At 37.1% G+C, this 19,661-nt stretch overlaps 1 protein-coding gene across 2 annotated transcripts in view; it reads left to right on the forward strand.

The window, feature by feature from the left end:
- UBE2R2 (ubiquitin conjugating enzyme E2 R2) overlaps positions 1 to 19,661 on the forward strand; it is a 113,147-nt gene that overhangs the window by 57,902 nt on the left and 35,584 nt on the right. The gene's annotated exons all lie outside the window — the stretch shown is intronic.

The following is a 19,661-nucleotide window of genomic DNA, read 5'->3' on the forward strand; positions in this document are numbered from 1 at the left end:
CTTAATTTTGATGTAATCCCATTTATCTGTTTTTTTCTTTTGTTCCTGTGCTTTTGATATCATATCCTAGAAATCATTGCCAAACCCAATATCATGAAGCTTTCCCCCTGTTTTTCCTAAGAGTTTTATAATTTCAGGACTTATGTTTAGGTCTTTGACTCATTTTGAGTTAATGTTTATTTGTATATGGTGTAAGGGAAGGGTCCAACTTCATTCTTTTCCATGTAGATATTCATCGTCGTTTGTTGAAAAGACTTGTCCCTTCCCCATTGAATGATCTTGGCACCCATGTCAAAAATCATGTGATCAGATATGTGAGGGTTTATTCCTGGGCTCTCTATTCTATTCCCTTAATGTTAATAATGTCTGTCTTTATGCCGATATCACATTGTCTTCATTACTGTAGCTTTGTAGTAAGCTTTGACATCAGGAAGTATGAGCCTTTCAACTTTGTTCTTCTTTTACAAGATTCTTTTGGCTATTTGGAGTCCCTTGAGATTCTATATGATTTTTATTTTTTATTTATTTATTTATTTATTGGTGAGGAAGATTGGCCTTGATCTAATATCTATTGCCAATCTTCCTCTTTTTGCTTGAGGAAGATTGTCCCTGAGCCAACATCTGTGCTAGTCTTTGTCTATTTTGTGTGTGAGATACTGCCACAGCATGGCTTGGTAAGCGGTGTGTAGGTCCAGGATCCAAACCCATGAACCCTGAGCTGCGAAAGCAGAGCGCGTGAACTTAACCACTATGCCATCGGGTCAGCTTTGAGATTCAATATGAATTTTAGGATGGGTTTTTCCATTTCTGAAAAAATCATACTTGGGATTTTGATAGGGATTGCATTAAATCTGTAGATCACTTTGGGTAGCATTCACATATTAAGAATATAAAGTCTTCCACCTCATGGATGTGGGTTGTCTTGTCATTTGTTTGTGTTGTCTTCAATTTCTTTCAACAACATTTTGTAGTTTTCAGTGTACAGGTCTTTCACCTCTTTGGTTAAGCTTATTCCTAAGTATTTTATTCTTTCTGATGCTATTGTAAATGGAATTTTTTGGGGAAGATTATCCCTGAACTAGCTACTGCCAATCCTCCTCTTTTTGCTGAGGAAGACTGGCCCTGAGCTAACATCCATGCCCATCTTCCTTTACTTTGTATGTGGGACGCCTACCACAGCATGACTTTTGCCAAGCGGTGCCGTGTCTGCACCCAGGATCCAAATCGGCAAACCCTGGGCCTCCAAGAAGCAGAACGTGCGAACTTAACTACTGCACCACCGGGCTGGCCCCTGGAATTATTTTCCTAGTTTTCTTTTTGGATTCATTGTTATTGTATAGAAATGCAACTCTTTTTTTTTTTTTTTTCCAACTGATTTTTGGGTGTTGATTTTGTATCCTGCAACATTGCTGAATTTGTTTATTAGTTCTAACAGTTTTTGCGTGGAGTCTTCAGGGTTTTCTACTTATAAGTTCATATGATCCACAAATAGAGATAATTTTACTCCTTCCCGTCCAATTTGAATGCCTTTTATTTCTTTTTCTTGTCTAATTGCATTGGTTAGGACTTCCAGCTTTAAAATATTCTTTTATGTTTTCTTCTGGAAATTTTTTTATTTTTAAGATTTTTTAAAATTTTTTCCTTTTTCTCCCCAAAGCCCCCCAGTACATAGTTGTATATTCTTTGTTGTGGGTCCTTCTAGTTGTGGCATGTGGGACGCTGCCTCAGCGTGGCTTGATGAGCAGTGCCATGTCCACGCCCAGGATTCGAACCAACAAAATACTGGGCCGCCTGCAGCGGAGTGCACCAACTTAACCACTTGGCCACGGGGCCAGCCCCTCTTCTGGAAATTTTTTAATTTTAGGTTTCTGATCCATCTCTAAATGATGTGAGACAAGGGTCAAGGTTAATTTTTCTATATGGATTTCCCATTGCTCCAGTACCATTTATTGAAAAGACTATCCTTTCTCCCACTGAATTCCAATGTTGCCTTTGTTGTAAACTAGATGATCTTATATATGTCCATCTTTGGACACTCTTCTGTTCCATTTGTCTGTCTAGCCATGTACCAATCAATAACAGTCTTAATAACAGCCTATGGTAAGTGTGGAAATCTGGTAGTGTATGTCTAACTTTCTTGTTCATTTTCAGATTGTTTTTGGCTATTCTACATCTTTTGCATTTCCATAAATTTTAGTATCAGCTTGTCAATTTCCACAAAAATTGCGTTCAATCTATAGATCAATTTAGGGACAGTGCACATCTTAATAATACCCAGTTTTTCAGTCTATGAATGTTATAGCTCTCTACTTATTTAGGTCTTTTTGTTTTTTCTCATCAGTGTTTTATAGTTTTCAGTGTGGAGATCACACACATCTTTCTGTAGATTTACCCGGGTAATGTTTTTCCAGTTTTATTGAAATATTTTTAACATACAACGTTGTATTAGTTTAAGGTGTGCAACATAATGATTAGATACATGGATATATTGTTAGATGATTACCACAATAAATTTAGTTAACATCCATCACCTCACATAGTTACAGAAAATTTTTTTTTGTTTAGAGAACTTTTAAAGTCTGCTGTCTTAGCAACTCTCAAATTTACAAAACAGTATTGTTAACTATAGTCGCTGTGCTGCACATTACATCCTCAGAACTTATAACTGGAAGTTTGCACCTTTTGACAGCCTTCACCCCTTTCCCCCACCAACCAAACCCTTCACCTTCTGACAACTACCAGTCTGTTCTCTGTATCTGTGAGTTTGTTATCTTTCTTAGATTTCACATGTAAGTGAGATCATACAGTATTTGTCTTTCTCTGTCTCACTTACTTCACTTAGCACAATGCCCTCAAGGTCCATCCAAGTTTTCACAGATGACAGGATTTCCTTTTTGTGTGTGTGGCTGAATTATACTCCATTGTATATAAATACCACATTTTCTTTATCCATTTATTCATTGATGGACACTTAGGTTGTTGCCATGTCTTGGCTATCGTAATGATGTGCAGGCTTTGTTTTTTTAATGCCACTTTAAATGCTACTGTTTTAAAATTTTTTCAGTTTCTAAATATTTCTTGCTAGGATATAGATATACAATTGTGTTTTTTTGTGTAATTACTTTGTATGCAGTGATCTTGCTAAATTACTTATTAATCGTAGTAATTTATAGATTCTTTTGAGTCTTGTGTGTAATAATGACTGTTTTAGGGTTTTTTTGGTATGAAGCATCTCTTCTAATAGCTTGCAAGGAAGGATACCATTGGAGATAATCTTGAGACCTCATATGTCTAAAAATACTTTTACTTGATCTTCATAATAATGATAGTTTTGCTGAGTATAGAGTTAGAGGTTTAAAATAATTTTCCCTCAGAATTTTGAAGACATTGTCTTCTTGTTTCCAGTGTTGCTGTTGAGAAGTCTCATGTGGTAAGATTTTCTTTTCCTCTGTGGAATCTGTTCCCCCCCAGTTTTATTGAGATGTAAAAGACACATAACATTGTGTAAGTATTCTAAGGAATCTTATAGGCTCTTCCTTTTGTCCCCTATGTTCTGAGATTTCACAGATATGCCTTGGTGCATTCATTGTGTTGGGCCTTAGTAGAGTCTGTCTACTTGTGTCCTTCAGTTTTAGACATTTTTCTTGAATAATTTCCTCCCCTCTCTTGTCTTTTTAAAACTCCAGTTTGATGAATGTTGACCTTCCTGGACTGGTCTTCTAATTTTTTTCCTCCTTGTTTTTCATCTTTGTTTTTCTGATTCTATTTTCTGGGAGATATCTTCAGTACTGTTTTAATAGCCCATACATGCATACGTGTATGTATTTCCTCATTCCTATCAAAGTTTAATTTTTCAAAGCCTTTTTTGTTATTTGAATGTCCTCTCCCTCCCTTTTGTCTTTCTGTTCATATTTTATGGATTCCATATCTTAACATTCTGAGAATATAATTTTTTACTACTACTATTTTATTGAGGTCATATTGGCTTATAACACTGTGTAAATTTCAAGTGTACATTATTATATTTCAGTTTCTGCATAGACTGCATCACTTTCACCACCAATAGTCTAATTTTTATCCGTCTGCATACATATGTGCCACTTTTGCCCTCCCCCTACCCCTACCCCTCTGCTAACCACTAATCTAGTCTCTTTATCTATGTGTTTGTTTTTCTTCCACATGTGAGTGAAATCATGTGGTATTTGTCTTTCTCTGTATGACTCACTTTGCTTAACATAATACCCTCAAGGTCCATCTATGTTGTCATAAATGGCAGTATTTTGTCTTTTATTATGGCTGAGTAGTATTCCAATCTATACCACATCTTCTTTATCCGTTGTCACTTCATAGGCACTAGGATTGTTTCCATGTCTTGGCTATTGTAAATAATGCTGTGGTGAACATAGGGGTTCATAAGTCTCTTTGAATTGTTGATTTCATGTTCTTTGAATAAATACCCAGTCGTGGGTTAGTTGGATCACATGGTATTGCCATTTTAATTTTTTTTTTTAAGATTTTATTTTTCCTTTTTCTCCCCAAAGTCCCTGAGTACATGGTTGTGTATTTTTAGCTGTGGGTCCTTCTAGTTGTGGCATGTAGGATGCCGCCTCAGCGTGGCTTAATGAGCAGTGCCACATCAGCACCTAGGGTTCAAAGCAGCGAAACCCTGGGCTGCCACAGCAGAGCGCATGAACTTAACCACTCAGCTACGGGGCCAGCCCCTTTAAATTTTTTCTTTTTTTTTTTGAGGAAGATTAGCGCTGAGCTAACATCTGCTGCCAATCCTCCTCTTTTTGCTGAGGAAGACTGGCCCTGAGGTAACATCTGTGCCCATCTTCTTTACTTCATATGTGGGATGCCTGCCACAGCATGGCTTGGCAGGTGGTGCCATGTCTGTACCTGGAACCTGAGCTAGTGAACCCCGGGCCTCCGAAGCAGAATGTGTGAACTTAACCTCTGCACCACCAGGCCGGCCCCCATTTTTTAATTTTTTGAGAAATCTGCATACTGTTTTCCACAGTGGCTGTACCAGTTTGCATCCTACCTGCAGTGTATGAGGGTTCCCTTTTCTCTGCATCCTCTCCAATAGTTGTTATTTCTTGTCTTGTTAATTATAGCCATTCTTACAGGTATGAAAATATTATTATACTTTTTGAGGTTTCCTTTTGCTTCAAGGTGTTTTGGGGTTGTTTTTATTTTTTTGTTTTTGTCTCTAGGCTTTCCTTGAATGTCTGGAGAATCCTGTCACTCATATTTAAGAGTGAGATACTAAAAAGCAGATTGAAAATTGAGCTTGGTGTACAAGAGCAAAGTTTGTGACCTGTTATGCGTTACTGTGTGGTGATCTGGCTAGGCTGGGCTGATTAGGGGATCCCCATTTAGTATGTCTTTAAGTTTCTTGTTGTTTTTTCCCAACTGTATTGAGATCTAATTCACATGTTTTTTTCTGTGAGAGATGGTCAGCTACCTCGGAAGAATCCTTTCTTCTATCTGACATGTATAGGCCTAGTTGCCAGCCTTCTTAGAGCCAAGTGCAAACAGGAAGTCCAGAATCTTACCATTGGGTAGTGAGATTTTTCCTTGTTTTTGGTTTGATTTCCCCACACTCAGCTCTACTCAGTTCACTGGTGGCAGAGAGCAAACCTCTAGTTAGTGTGGTGTGGGCTAGTCACTGATGAGCGTAGGGGAGGGGCTCTGGAAATCTGGCTACTCTTTATACCAACTTTGACCAGTCCTCCTGTTTTCAGTAACACTTGGATTTGTTGCCTCTAATTTCCGAGTTTTTCCATGATTCTGTGGGGGAAGTAAGCCTACTACCTTACTCCTTGGCTTTCTAACCACCAGCATGGGTTTAATTTTTTTCTCTGGTCTTCTAAATTATCCTTCTGGTTTCCAGCTTCCAAAATTTTGTTACTTTTGTGTTCTCCCATTTGTCCTTCTGAGTTTATGACTTTTTAAAAAATAAAAATACCTGTTTTTATAAACTTAGTAGTTTATGAGGAAGCAGCATTAAATACACATGTTGACATATTTTTAACCAAAAGTCCAAAGGTCTTTTCTACTATTACATTTAACATTAACCCAGCTGATGGTGCCAGGGGTTCCACTAGTGTTCATTTTGGGAACAAAAAGTCTTTACTTTTCAAGCTGAAAGAAACATTTTTTATTACTGTATTAAAAATACAGAGGACTGTCATTATTAGTACTGAGAGTTACTTCCCCTTAAATGACTGAATTTTACTTTTAAGAGTCGAGTTAATACATCAGGGATTTCCTGTTATTTATATTTCATCTTAATTTTAGGATAATTATGTTAAGCATTATAGTAATTCTAAAACCTTTTAGATTGGAATTTTTAATCAATAAAGACTTATAATTTCTTGACTTTGAAGTCTGTAGCACGTATTATAGTATCACTAGGTATAGCTACTCACTTTATTCTTCATACACTGTTAATGAACAATTTAAAAGTTTGTGCTGGTCATTGGCAGACTGTTGAAACTTTCAGCAAGTTAATAGGAAAACATATTTTGGTTGCTTTTGCTGTCATGTTGAAAACATATCCTATAGCTGATGTGAGCTGATGACGTAGCAGAAAAACTCAGCAGTGGGAGTGTCCTCATTTCACACTAACTCCAGGCCCTAATCTAAATGCAACAGTAAACACTCTACGTTAGCTGTTAACTGAGGTATTACCAAATATAATTGTGTTTGGAACTGGGAAACGTTTTCTTAACCTATTTAATAGTATACTAGTAACCAAGTAGCAGGAATAATTGGAATATATTTCACTATTCATATTTAATTGTTTTTTGGCATGATTGAAATTCCATATGAAAATAATTGGTGGGATAACAAAATGAATACTGCGCATTGGGGTTATCAGTTTTGTCAAAAGCCAATATATACTTCATTTACATATATTAATGTTTTCTAAAGTACTTTTTGGCTGTGCATTTTAGGGCCTCTTTTTCTTTTGCCCAGAAATTTTGGGCATTTGTAAGCGTCACATTTGGGGAGAATAGAGAGCCAGGGAAAGTTATAATGAGAGCACATTAAGTTAAAAAGAAGGTCTTGAGAGAAGCTAAAGAGTATGAGAAAGAATGGACAGAAAAGCTAGAGAATGATGAGACAGTGGAATTGGAGAAGCCAAGGGAATAAAATGGTTCAAGAAGACAAAATGATAAACATGGGAAAATGCTTCTTGGTAGTCAAGGATGTAAACTAGAAAATAATCTGTTCTTGTTTGATAGATCATCTGCATTGGTAGCTATAGATATTCTTCTCACCTTTTAATTTCACAACTGAGTGATGAAATGATGCATCTAAAGGATTTAGCCTAATATCTGCTATTTTGTGCACTTTATAAGTATTATTTATCACCACTTCCATCTATCATTGTTAACCTACTTTTTCAATCCAGAAAACTGAGTCATTCTTGATTTTTCCCTTTCTTTCAATCCCACAATCAAAACAACCACTAGGTCTCACTGATTGTACTTCCTAGATGTGTCAAAGTAAGTCTTCTTGTGTTAATTCCTACTGTTTCTGGCTTTGTTCTCATGTGCGAGCCTTTCTACGTTCTTTTCCCTCTGCCTTTAAGGTCCGTTTTCACTTTGGCTTCAATTTAGCTCAAATATCACCTTTCTGTAAATCTTCCCTCAACATCTCAAGCAGTGTTAGGCATTTCTTTCACAGTGCTCTCTTAATACCTAGTAGATATCTCATTTAAGGCACTTAGTTTGTAATCATTTATTTGCATGTCTGTCTTTTCAATTAGACCATAGCCATTCAGGGGTAGGGATAGTGTTATAACTGTCTCTGTTTCCACCTCTCAGGTTGGTACCTGGCAACATGATTGGTTTTCAATAATGATGTGTTGAATGATTGAATAATTGAAAATATTAGCATAAATGCTCAGTGTCTGAATAATTAAAAATAAATGTCTGGTGAGTGAGTGACTTCATTGAGGGTACACTTAGGGTTGCCTGAGCATCTTAGAGAAGGCATGTGTGGTAATGGTACAGAAACTATTTTGGAGCTACTTGTCCTTAGGAGTTTGCAGGTTTAGTCAAGAAAGATATGAGGAGTTGCCTGAAAGAGTCTCTCAGAGTCTAAATTACTTCTGTAACAATTGTGTATTTTTAGGTGTGACTTTTCAAATTTATTTCCTTTATTTCTTGCTATAGCCATGTACAGGTCAAATTTAAAGCTCTACTTCATGAATAAATTTGTAGAAGGTGAACTTCAGATATTTAAAACTTTGACTTTTGTGTATATGCGAATTTGGTTGTAAGTTACACTTTGGTACACTTATTTAATTAACAGTTTCAGAAATGGTAAGATCTAAATATCATAGTGCTTCTTTCACCTAATTTAAGTAGACCCACAGATAAGTGAAAGTAATTAAACTTTTTTTTTTTTTTGGAGGAAGATTAACCCTGAGCTAACATCGGCTGCCAATCCTCCTCTTTTTGCTGAGGAAGACTGGTCCTGAGCTAACATCCGTGCTCATCTTCCTCTGCTTTATGTGTGGGACACCTGCTACAGCATAGCTTGACAAGTAGTGCATAGGTCTGCACCTGGGATCCGAACCGGTGAACCCTCGGCCACCGAACTGCAATGTGTGAACTTAACGGCTACACCACCGGGCCAGCCCCGTAATTAACCTCTTTAGCTATTTTGTTTCATTTTGTTTTCATCCCTTAGCACAACAGAGGTGAAATGTCTCCTAGGTGATTTAGGGCTGGACAACTAACTGTGGTTATTTGATAAAGTACTTAGTTTCTATTTTTACAGTTTAAACAGATAGGTACAGATAGTATGATTAAGCAAAAGCTTATTGATAATTTGAAAAAGATTTCTGCAGAAAGAACCAATGCTTATGCATGTGCAATGCATAACTCCAAAATAAAGATGTTGGAATTTATGACATTCCGCATGTGACCCACACATCCAAGATTCCCTAAGGACATTCAGGTTTCCTAAGGAATATTTAGCTCTGGCTCAGAGTTCATGTATACCCATTTTAGAAAGAAAAATATACTGTGCTTTTCTATTATAGTAAAATTTAAATGTGAAAATTATTGGATTTTTCTTATTAATTGACAACTCACTGTGTTTCAGCCTTTTTGTTAACTTAAACATTTTTTACATTAATTTGCATACCTAAGGCCTTTGAATATATCATTCCAAATGTCAATTTTCATTGCAAAGTAGGTATGTAGAAATGTATAGAAAATTCATGAATGGATATCTGTCATATGAAGTTATGATAGTTCTTTCTTTTTGGTGATGAAGATCCACTCTGAGCTAACATCCATTGTCAATCTTCCTCTTTTGTTTTGCTTGAGGAAGATTAGCCCTGAGCTAACATCTGTACCAGTCTTCCTTTATTGTGTATGTGGGTCACCAGCACAGCATGGCTTGTTGAGTGGTGTAGGTCCGACCCCGGGATCTGAACCCATGAACCTGGGCTGCAGAAGTGGAACATGGTGAACTAACCACTGTGCAACTAGGCTGACCCCGATAATTCTTCTTTTAATGACCCATTGCCCCATCCTTGTTTCCTCCTTCACTCCCACCATTCCTCTGTTCCCAACAGACAACTACTGTTAATAGTTAGAAATGTATCTTTTCAGTCTTTTTTCTGTGTATTATGTACATATATATGAGAAAATATGTATTATCCTCACATATGCACACATGTATTATTTTTTATATTTTTAAGTAGTATCAACCTATATTGCCATTTGCCTTTTCACTTAACATGTCTTGGGTATCTTTCTATGTTGTTATGTACTGGTCTATCACATCTTTTATAAATAGCTACAGAATAGAGTGTCAGAGGATAAGACCACTATTCAGTATTTGAACCAAAAAACAGAAAGCTAAGTCTATTGCCTACTCTTAAGTAAAGAGAGCTTTGCTGGTTAGTCACTGTTACTCCGAGTAGAGCAGATCTTACATAGAGTTTTTGAGAAGTGTAAAGTTTAGGGATTGGTGGGTTTTTCACAGCCATGGGTTGGCATCAGCAGTGGAAGCATGGTACTTGGATGAGACAGTTATTGATTGGTTGGCATTCAAAAGGGTGTTTGTTGAAGTGACTATGTTCCCAGTTGGCTGGCTTTCAGAAGCAAGGGGCTGTCATTGATAGGTTCGCTCTCAAAAACATAGTCACTGAGGCGCGAGTTAAGCGAGTTTAAAACTAGTTCTTGTTGTCTCATAGATATAGAACTGTCAGCTGTTGATTAAGCAATTTAAAATAGGATCTGGTGGCCATTTGTTAACTATGGCTACAGCACAGTTTGCCTTTTGCTACTATATATGTACTCCTTTTTATTCTTGGGGAGATGAGGATTGTCCAGATCTCACCACTGTTAGGTGATTCCCTTGGAGATGAGGTTTGATCTTTTTCTCCTGGAAAGTGAAGTCTGATTTTGAATTCAGGTATGCATTAGCATTTTTATCCCTTCATCCAAAGGGAGAGTCATTTTTCCCAACTTTATTTGAATCCTTCCCCTACTCACTTGAAATGTTACCTTTATTGTTTTCTGAATAACTTATGTCTATATCATTGATCTGCCCATCTGTGTGTCATTTACTGTTTTAATTATTATAGGTTTATAAGATACATTTCTGTCTGCTGGGGCAAATCCCTCCCTAATTGATTTTTATCAAAACCAATATTTTCATATACTTTTTCTTTCACATGAACTTTATAATCACCTTGCCAAGTTCCATCATGTTCACTTGGTTAGTAATAGCGTCTATTGCTATCATAATGGGGTCGAAATAGGAGTATAATTAACTCCTGTGTACTCATCATTTAACTTCCATAATTAGCTCACAGCCAACCTCGTTATATCTATACCGTACCCATTTCTTCCTCCATTTTTTGTAACTGATTTCAGACGACATATTTTATTTGTGAATATTTCAGAATGTATTTCTAAAATATAAGGGCCCCTTTTGAAAAAGTAATCATAATACTGTTATAACGGCTGAAAAAGTTAATAGTTTCTGTTAAATAACAAAAATTCACCTGAGTAAATTTGGAGATCTAATTGGCCTTATTGAACAATTCATGAATTGGGCATATCTGGCAAGTAGAAGGGAACTCCAAAGTGCTACAGAAAAGGCAAGATTTTTTTTTTAAGATTTTAAAAAATTTTTCCTTTTTCTCTCAAAGCCCCCCAGTACATAGTTGTGTATTTTTAGTCATGGGTCCTTCCAGTTGTGGCATGTGGGACGCTGCCTCAGCATGGCTTGATGAACGGTGCCATGTCCTCACCCAGGATCCGAACTTGTGAAACCCTGGGCAGCTGAAGCAGAGCACACAAACTTAACCATTCAGCCACGGGGCCAGCCCCAAGGCAAGATTTTTAAAGGCAGAGAGGGGGAGGAAATAGGAAATTGTTAGTAAAGAATGCATTGTTTCAGGCAAGGTCGCCCTTCTAAGAGAAACAGAACCGGCCTGTCTGGTGGATTACCTCACTAGTGCTGACCAAGAAATTCCAGATTGACTGGTTCCGATTATGTTCCTGGAGGAGGTTGTAACCGCAATTAGATTAGGTATTAAGTCTTGGTTTCCTGACATGGGGCTTAACACAAGTGACTCCATTTGGTCCTGTTGTCTCTTTTTAAACATTTTCCCCTTTTTGATCACACTCTCAGCTTAACTGAGAGATGTGGTCAAAATTTAAGGCATTAGTGCCGCTCTGAGCTACCACTATGTAGTTCTTGTGTAGTGTTTGTTAATCTTTTGTGTGATATTCCTAGGTCATGATGTTTTTTGCTTAATCTCTCCGATATTCAGAGGTCGTGACTTTAGGCTCAGTTTTTAAGTCGGTCATTCTCTTTGTTTTTCTCCTGATGTTCCAGGCTTAGGGAGATAGTTGCTTGGTGGTTGGTGGCTGCAAACATGATTTAAAGCTTTTGAGAGAATACAACACATCAGAGAGGTTACTGTTACTATTATAAAGAGGGTAATTCCCAATATCTGGAATGCACTTTGGATCCATAGTTCCCAAGACCCAAACCAAACAAAATCAATTAAGTCAAAGAAGGATCCTGCTGAAGCACCTTTCTAAGCCAAGTAGGTTGCTCAGTGATTTAAGTAACTGAGTGTCAATTTCCCCAGAAGTGTTAATCCAGATGCAGCAGGTCATGTTGGCCACAGCACAGGCACCTCCCTGCTCAGCTAAAAGATAATAAAAGGCTATCCTGTTATCAAGAACAACTTTGGCTAGAAAGTGTAAGGATTTTTATTGAGCAGCTATTGCTTTAGCAGTGGATTCTGCAATATTTTTAAGAGTTAAGGAGAGTTACAATGCAAATTTAGGGGAGTTGACCAATGAGGTGTCCCAGGTCATTTGTGAGCAGTTAGGGGCACAGTTAGATAACTTAAGAGGTGTTGCCTGGTTATGCACCAGCCGTCTAGGCAATCATAGGCCCATGGAGAATGATAACCACCACAGACAAAGAGAAATCCTCTTGGAGCACAAACAGTTCCCACTAAGGTGGCACTGTTAATGGACAGAGAGGAGTTTCTGATAACAAATCCCACTCCCGTTATCAATGGCCGGTGAGATGCAGATGATGGTGTTAGCTTTCCAGGGCAATGCCAAAGTAAAGGAAAGAAAGAGAAGAAGAGAGTTTTATGTTTAAAGTGTGAAGTCTTGATTCGGTGTCTTGGGAGGAAGCAGTCTACCTTGATGTCAGCTACTTCTCTTCTTAGTCAATTGGATTTGGAGGTCTGTAGCATTTTTACAGGACCAGAAGTCAGGTGGAGCCTTTTGGAGCTGTGAGATGTGTACCCAAGCCTTGAGTCCCTAAAGTTTGGCTGCCATCTGTGTAATGAGGAAAACCTAGTATAGTCCCTTCTAAGGAGGTTCAAGGGCAGTCTTTGTTCTTAGTGATTCCAAATCAGAAGGATTGGAGAAAATTGGAAGTGTTAGTTTGGAGAGAGTTGTGGTCAGACATTTGAGGAAGAATTCAGGATCCAGTCCAGTTTACAGGTATGTTACAAAACCCCAAAGACAGTTAATAGGAGTTGAATCTAATATCTACAAAAGTGCGAACATAATTTTTTTTCTGTCTCTGCAGTTATCCCCAATTTTTTTCCCAAAGGAAATCACAGTGAAACTAGTTTATTTACATAAATGCAGCAAGAATAGTGATGGACCATATATGCTCTTTTTAAGATTGCTTTGCTGGAACTTTGTAAGCAAGTTATTGGGCAGATTTTTCCAAGCAGTTCCTTGAAACTGTCTGATATCTGAGTCTATGTATATCTCTCTCAAATATGACACTCTAGGCAAAGCCTTGATAATATAGCTAATATTTCCAATCGTGTCCGGTTACAAGGAGAACAGATTCTCATTGAACTTATACAAATAGCTAACTGTATTGCCATGAAAAGAGTGCTCAAGAGTTCCTGAGTTTTCAAGGGATCAGGTAAGGAGAAAAAGTAAATGTTTCTCCTTTCTTTACAAAGGTATGCTTTACCAAATCCTTATATCTAGAAACAAAAAGACTAAAGAACAAGTAATAAAAAGTCATAAAAATTATAATCATCCTTATCGGTTCATTCAATCTCATGTAATTGTTATTGTTCTGCTTTAATCCAGCTTTTCCATGAGTTATAAAAATTCTTACTTAGTTCAGTGTTATGATCTTAAAGTTGCCATAAACCTGTGCTTCGTCAGAGCTCTTTCTATGAATCTCTTTGAAAATTAATCACTTTTGTAGGACTACTTTGCAAAAAGCATCAGAGGAAAACAATAAGTGTAAATAACAGAAGACTTTAAAATGCCTATTAAAGATTTGATGAGAGTTCATCACAATGAAATTGACAAGGAAATTTGGTTGTTTCTGTGACATACAACACTTTAAGAACTGGAATTATGACTGATAACATTATACCAAGACATACCAGATTTCCGTGAATTTTATGTAATTTCTGGAGCACTTACAACACATACGTGTAAAGATACAACATAAAGGTTTAGTATTACTTCTTATTTGACAATGCTTATGTTATTTAACTTACCAAATAAGCCTAATTTGTTTAACATCTCTCTTTTTATGAATGAGAACAAACCTTTGAAATGTTCTAGGGCCCCTCTGGAAAATTTCAAAGTTAGTTCAAGGTCAAAAAGACTTCATTTAAAATTTGGGGGAAATTTGTCAAAAATATCAAAATGTTTTAAAACTTTGATCATATAGGATCATAGATCGCTATGAAATAATACTTAGTTATCCTTTTAATCATGGTGACAAAGACTTCTCAGAAAGTTAAATAGTTGCAGGTAAAACTTAGCTCTTTTATTAGAGAAGCCTCAGTTTCCTTAAGTAATCAAAGACCTAATATTAACAACAGAGCAAATTATTTTGATAAAACACAAAAGCTTTGCTTTCTAGGCAAATTACTTAAAAGGTAGAGAACCTCCCCACACATCTTTTTTTTTCTTTTAGTCTTAGGAATTGGGGATGGTCTAGATAATAAGTTTTGGTAAATTATTTACATCTCAAAGGCACAGGGAATGAATGTACAAAGAATTGGGTTGTGGTCTAAATGACATCATAGGTTGATCTACCCATCCAACCACATTATCCTTAATTTGCTTTTTTATATTAGGGAAAAGATTTCCAACTAATATGGGAATAAAAAATTTTCTGTGTTCTGGATATAAGAGCTGTCTGACTTTGGAATGTTTTCAGTAAATCTTTTTACAAAGGCTTCAGAAGGTTTTTCTTTCCCTCTAGGTACATTTAGCTTAGGGGACGAGGCCTAAAAAAAATTCCACTAAGCTCTGAATATCACCTTCCAATCTGGCCAGTTTTTAACTAGAAATCTACTTTAAGATTTTGTTTTTCCTTTTTCTCCCAAAGCCCCACTGGTACATAGTTGTGTATTTTTAGTTGTGGGTCCTTCTAGTTGCGGCATGTGGGATTCCACCTCAGCATGGCCTGATGGGCGGTGCCATGTCCGCACCCAGGATCCAAACCGGTGAAACCCTGGGCCGCCAAAGCGGAGCATGCCAACTTAACCACTTGGCCACAGGGCCCCCTCTTGCTCGTTTTTAAATTGAGTTATTTCTCTTGATCAATGAGTTCTAAACATCCTTTACATATTCTCAGTACCTCTTTCTTATCAGATAAATGATTTGCAAATATTTTCCCCCATTCTGTGGCTTGTCTTTTCATTTTCTTCAAGGTATCTTTTGTTCCTTGTGGTATTACCGTTACATATATGTACCTTTTGTAGTTGTCCCACAGTCCTTGGATATTCTGTTCTGTTTTTATCAGTCCTGTTCTCTTTGCATTTTGGTTTTTGAGGATTCTATTGATGTATTCTCTAGCTCAGAGAGTCTTTCTTCAGCTGTGTCCAGTCTTAATAAGCCCATCAAAGACATTCTTCATTTTTGTTACAGTGTTTTTATCTCTAGCATTTCTCTTTGGTATTTCTTAGGATTTTATTCTCTCTGTTTACATTGCCTATCTGTGTTTGCCTGCTGTTTTATCCATTAGAATCCTTAGAATATTAATCATAGTTGTTTTAAATTCCCAGTCTGATAATTTCAACATCCTTGCCATGTCTGGTTGTGATCATTATTCTATCTTTTCATTTGTGACTTTTCCTTTTGGTATGCCTTGTAGTTTTTTCTTGATAGCTAGGTATGATGTACTGGGTAAAAGGAACTGCTTTAAATAGGCCTTAGTAATATGGTAATGAGATGTGGGGGGAAGGGGAACTATTACTCCGATGATTAGGTCTCAGTCTTTTAGTGAGTCTTTGCCTCTGGACTGTGAACTTTTCACAAGAGCTTCTCAGTGTTTCCTTCCCTGTACATGGGACATTCAGGCATGAGTTGGGCATGTGTCTTCCCCCAGGTCAGTTAGGCTCTGATAATACCCCAGCTGATTAGGCTCTGGTTAACTAGATTCCCCTGAGGGCAGGCCTCGTTACAAACAGAGTCCTCTAGGGGCCAGCCCCGTGGCCGTAAGTTTGAGCACTATGCTTCAGAAGGCCAGGGTTTCACCGGTTCAGATCCTGGGCACGGACCTAGCACCACTCATCAAGCCATGCTGAGGCAGCATCCCACATAGCAGAGCAAGGAGGACCTGCACCTAAAATATACAACTGTGCCCTGAGGAGCTTTGGGGAGAAGAAGAAGAAGAAAAAAAGATTGGCAACAGGTGTTAGCTCAGGTGCTAATCGTAAAAAAGAAAAAGAACAGACTCCTCTGGTGTGTTTCAAAGGATTTAACTCCATTCTTTTGCATGTGAATATCTAGTTGTCTTAGCACAATTTATTGAAAAGACTTTTCCCCCATTGAATTGTCCTTATACTAGTACCAAACTGCTTGATTAGTGTAGATTTGTAGGAAGTTTTGATATTGGAAAGTGTGAATTGTCTAACTTTTTCTTTATTTTTCAAGATTGTTTTGGCTATTCTGGGCCCCATGAATTATTTCTGAATTTTGGTACCTGTTCTTCCATTTCTATGAAGAAGGCAGCTGGGATTTCCATAGAGTGACATTGAATCTGTAGATCAGTTTGGGGAGGATTGCCATCTTTACAATATTGAATCTTGCAATCCGTGAACATGCAGTATCTTCCTATTTATTTAGGTCTTTAATTTCTTTTGACAATGTTTTGTACTTTTCAGAGTATAGGTTTTGCACTTCTTTTGTTAAATTTATTCCTAAATATTTTATTCTTTTTGATGCTATTATAAATGGAATTTTCTTCTCTTTTTTTTTTTTTCAAGATTTTATTTTTCTTTTTTCTCCCCAAAGCCCCCTGGTACATAGTTGTGTATTCTTAGTTGTGGCACGTGGGACACTGCCTAAGCATGGCCTGATGAATGGTGCCATGTCTGCACCCAGGATTCGAACCAGCAAAACCCTGGGCCGCCAAAGCAGAGCACGTGAACTTAACCACTCAGCCACGGGGCCTGCCCCTGGAATTTTCTTAATTTCATTTTTGGTCTGTTCAGTGCTACTGTATAGAAATACAATTGGTGCTGGTATATTGATCATTTATCCTGCAACCTTGCTGAATTTGTTTATTCTAATGATTTTTAGTGGAGTCCTTCGAATTTTCTATACAAGATCATGTCACCTGCAAATAGATCTAACTTGGCTTCTTCCTTTCCAAGTGAGATGCCTTTTATTTCATTTCCTTGCCCAGTTGCCCGACTAGCATCTCTGCTACAATGCTGAATAGAAGTGGTGAGAGCGGACTTCCATGTCTTGTTCTTGAAATTAGGGGGGAAGGTTTTGGTGTTTTACTGTTAAGTATGATGTTAGTTACTGGTTTTTTAATAGATGGCCTGTATCAAATTGAGAAATTTTGCTTGTATTCATAGTTTGTTGGGTGTTTTTAATCACAAACGGGTATGGAACTTTTCAGTTATTTTTTTTTGGTGGGGGGAAGATTAGCCCTGAGCTCACATCTGTGCCAGCCTGCCTCCACTTTACGTGTGGGTTGCCACAGCAGCATGGCTGACAAATGGTGTAGGTCTGCGCCTGGATCTGACCCCTTGAACCTGGGCTGCTGAAGCGGAGTGTGCCAGACTTAACCACTATACCATGGGGTCAGCCCCCTTGAATTTTTGAGTTTATTTTCTTAGTGGTTATCCTGAGGATTATAATCAACATTTTGTAACTGTGGTTCAATTAATACCATCTTACTTTCACTAGTATACAAAAACTTTGCTCCTATATAACTCTGATCCCTTCCTCTTATTTTTTTCCATTTGCCATACAAATTACATCTTTATATATTATGTGCCAAACAACAGATTTATAATTATTATGTGATTTTCTTTTAAATCACATAGGAGAAAAAATTATAAACAATAAAAGTACATTTATAGTATCTTTTATGTTTACCCTATGTAATTATTTTTACCAGTGCTCTTTCTTTATGTTGTTTCATGTACACTATCTAGTGTTCTTTCATTTCAGCCCAAAGGACTCCCTCTAGTATTTCTTGTGGGGCAGGTCCGCTAATCACAAGTTCTCTGGTTTGTTTTTTTTTTATCTAGGATTTTGTGGAATAGTTTTGCTGGATATAGACTTTTTGGTTGACAGATTCTGTTCTTTGGGCACTTTGAATGTCGTTCCACTGACTTCTGGCTTCCTGGTTTTTGATGAGAAATCACCTGTTTGTGTTATTTTGGGTCCCCTGTGTTTGATGAATTGCTTCTCTCTTGCTTTTTTCAAGAATTTCTCTTTGGCTTTTAACAGTTTGATTATGATGTATCTAGATGTGGATCTCTTTGAGTTTATTCTACTGGGAGTTTGTTGAGCTTCTTGGTTGTAAGATCAATGTTTTTCATTAAATTTGGGAAGTTTTGGCCATCATTTCTTCAAATACTCTTTTTTGCCCCTTTGTTTCCTTGCCCACTAAAACTCCCAGTGTGCCTATGTTGGTATGCTTAATGGTGTCCCACAGGTCTCTGAGGAACTGTTCTTTTTTATTTCTGTTCCTCAGATTATATAATCTAATTTGACCTATCTTCACTTTCACTGATTCTTTTTTCCACTTGCTCAAACCTGCTGTTCAGTCTCTCTAGCAAATTTTTTTATTTCAGTTAGTGTATTTTGCAGCTCCACAATTTCTTTTTCTTTTTCTTTTTCTTTTAAAGATTGGCCCTGAGTTAACATCTGCTGCCAATCTTCCTCTTTTTGCTGACGAAGATTGGCTCTGAGCTAACATCCGTGCCCATCTTCCTCCACTTTATATGTGGGACGCCTGCCACGACATGGCTTGCCAAGTAGTGCATAGGTTCACACCTGGGATCCAAACTGGTGAACCCTGGGCCACTGAAGTGGAACATGTGAATTTAACCACTGCACCACTGGACTGGCCCCAACAACTCCACAATTTATATTTGGTTCACTTTTTCCCTCCAAAAAAATTTGTGTTTTTTTTTTTTTAAATTTCTCTTTATTTATATTCTGAATGTGCTGAGTCATTTTTCTCATACTTTCCTTAGTTCTTTAGCTATGGTTTCCTTTAGTCCTTCGAACATATTTAGTGTAGCTTATTTAAAAGTCTTTGTCTAGTAAATTCACTATGTGGGCTTCCAGTTTCTACTGATTGCTTTTTTTTTTTTTTTTGCCCTGTGTATGGACCATATCTTGTTTTTTTCCATGTCTTGTAATATTTTGTTGAAAATTGGATGTTTAGATAATGTGGCAACAGGATTTGTTTTGTTACTGTTTGTTGTAATTGTTTCCTTGGTTAGTGGTAGCAAAGTCTCCACTTGATTAGCTTAGTTGTCAGCTAATGGTTGGACAGCAGTATTTACAGTAGCAAAAGAGTGAAAAACAAGCCAAATGCCCCCAAATAAGGAAATAGTTTTTAAAAAATGATTCATCTCTGTATTTATATGATGGAACATTATGCAGATACTAACAGTCATACATTTCAAGACTATTTTATGACATAGGAAGATGTCTGTGATATGATATAGATGGGAAAAACAGTATAAAATACAGTATATTCAAATTTTTGAAAATAAATTTTGTAAAGAAATGAGCATATGTATACAAAAAACTACTAGAAGGAGCTATATCAAAATGGTAGCATTTATTATTTCTGAGTGGTGGTTAAATTGTGATTAAAAAATTATCTTTGTTCTA

Source organism: Equus przewalskii, chromosome 22 (genome assembly GCF_037783145.1).
Source record: "Equus przewalskii isolate Varuska chromosome 22, EquPr2, whole genome shotgun sequence".
NCBI lineage: Eukaryota > Metazoa > Chordata > Mammalia > Perissodactyla > Equidae > Equus > Equus przewalskii.